Here is a 2500-nt window from a genome sequence, read left to right as displayed (position 1 = left end):
CTGAAGTTATGGAACACTGGTTATGTTATGTAATATGAGTCAATAAAGCCCTTATGCCATATGCCACATGCTTTGTTATTCATTTATGACGGAGGAGATCAAATAGTATAGTGCGTCATAGGGCCCTGAACCCTCTTTCATGGCCCTTGAATAATGTTACATGGGGCCCTGACACATGGGGTATTTACTCATCTATTTGAAGGGGCCCCTTTAATGGTGTATAGGCTATGTTATGTAGGGCCTGGGGATCCGAATAATGTCGTTGCAGGGCCCGACAAATGGCTTGCATTTGCTGAACCGGTACCTAGTATCTGACAGGGCCCCTGTAGACCTATTGGCCTATATTATGAGGGGCCCTGGGGATAAGAATGGGCCCCTGAAACATATGTTGGCCGAACCAGTACCTGGTATCTGACCGGGCCCCTATATTGGCTTATATTATGAGGGGCCCTGGGGATAAGAATGGGCCCCTGAAACATATGTTGGCCGAACCAGAACCTGGTATCTGACAGGGCCCCTATATTGGCTTATACATCAGGGGCCCTGGGGGTAAGAATGGGCCCCTGAAACATACAGTATCTTGGCTGAACCGGAACCTGGTATCTGGCAGGGCCCCTATATTGTCTTATATTATGAGGGGCCCTGGGGATCAGAATGGGCCCCTGAATAATGTCATTGCAGGGCCCCTGAATCATTGGTTATATAATTATTGCATACTTGCACATTTTGTATGGCAATGGTTTTGAAGCATAACAAACAGCCCTGTGTGATCAACAAGTAGGCCTAATTGAGTCATCATGTGTGTGCCAGGCCAGCTTATTTTTTAATTCTTCATATTTGCTGTGATCATCCCCTCATTTAAAGTGTTATTTTATTTGGTAATGCAATATCTACACGGCTCTAAATTAACAACAGCCAACCGGCCAAATATTGATGAAATTTCAGTTTGGCTGGTAGAAGAGACAACCTTACTAGCCACATTGGCCCATTAGTAAATGTGTGTTTGGCTAGTAAAATTAATATGTAACCACTTTGGCTGGTGATGAAAAAAGTAGATGTAGCGTCCTGTCTATATAGCACTGGGAGAATGCAATTGATACTGACAGAGAACGAAGACCAAACCCATGCATCATTGATTGTCATACCGGGGAACCTAGGACCCAGGGGACATTTGACCAGGGAACAGCTACCACACTCCCGATTGGCTGCGATGCAGAAGGAAACGTTATTTCCGAAAATGTTTGAGCAGCTTTCAGCAGTGGTAAAATAGCCGAAAGATTTTACAATAGACACGCAATTTCCGAAACCTATAGAATTGAAAAACAAATTCGAACGGCAGAGTTAGCAAAGTCATTTTGATATAACTGTAGACAAGTTTGAATAGGCGGCAGTCAGAGACACTCTAGCATTGGTGGATGATCGCTCTGTTATCATGCTTGGATTATTTATATGGGATTTTCTATGTCAAAGACAACGTCAAAAGGTAAGAGATATTTTGAATTGCGCTTAAATTGAGTATGTTTAATGTACACCATGGCTTTACATTAGTCTATTTTTTGCATGGTTGAATGAAATGGGGTTGTTCCACAAACTTGAATTGATTCGTGACCTGAGGTTGATGGTGTACAAGGCAGGCTGTCTCATGAAACAAAACCATATTGCATCCCATAATGGAGCCTGCTACGTTTATTAGCATTAGCAGGCTGATTTACTTGAGTCAGTATAGTTGTATTTAAGTTGTTGTGGGACTTTCCTCTTGTATTGGATATCTGTTGTCTACTAACGCACGGGCATGCCTTTCAATTTGAAGAAAGAAATGTTTGTGTTTGAAAGTAACTTCACGTTTTACAATAGGCTAATGTGTTCTCGGTCATACATTATGCACTCCATGTGTCAAAACGTTCTGCTCCGCTGGTTTCTCGGTGCATTTTATTCTATGGGCTACATGTAAAGGATCACTGCTTGGCCACGAACTGGAGAGCTTTGACAAAACTATCTGGTGCTCATCACAAATGTTTTCTTTGTCCAGATTGTTGACGCATAGCCTATGATAATATGCGGCATAATGGAAAGCGGCAAAATATACTTTCTTTGTGTAGGCCTACTGGTAATAATGTAGGCCTACCTGTGGTCTTTTACACGACATCTTTTTAAATGTCGAAAGCAAAGACTTCTCCGAAATGTGAACAGTCTTAGCCTATGATGTTGTTAGTGAATTGGAGTCGCTTTCAGCAGAGTAGAAACTTTTGGGCTGCACCGTGCGCAAATGCCGTCGCTTGCCAACCATGGCACAGGTGTATTTCCGACTCCCGTTCTGTATTGCCGTCCCTCTGGTGTGTTTTGGTGTGGAGTTTTTGCCTGCCTGCATAGCAAAATTTCCTGGCAAAACCCTGAAAACTAACTAGATTTTTTTTTTTTTTTGAGGGGAGGGGTGGGGGGTGGGGGGGTGGGGGGGGGGGGTGGGGGGGGGGGGGGGGGTGGGGGGGGGGGAGTAGTGGGG

At 44.0% G+C, this 2500-nt stretch overlaps 1 protein-coding gene across 1 annotated transcript in view; it reads right to left on the bottom strand.

Moving 5' to 3' along the window:
• fhod3a (formin homology 2 domain containing 3a) overlaps nt 1-2500 on the bottom strand; it is a 230149-nt gene that overhangs the window by 26187 nt on the left and 201462 nt on the right. The window lies entirely within an intron of this gene.

This window comes from Engraulis encrasicolus, chromosome 20 (assembly GCF_034702125.1).
Source record: "Engraulis encrasicolus isolate BLACKSEA-1 chromosome 20, IST_EnEncr_1.0, whole genome shotgun sequence".
Lineage (NCBI taxonomy): Eukaryota > Metazoa > Chordata > Actinopteri > Clupeiformes > Engraulidae > Engraulis > Engraulis encrasicolus.
Note: the sequence above shows the minus strand (reverse complement) of the source record. Positions and strands in the feature narration are given on the sequence as shown.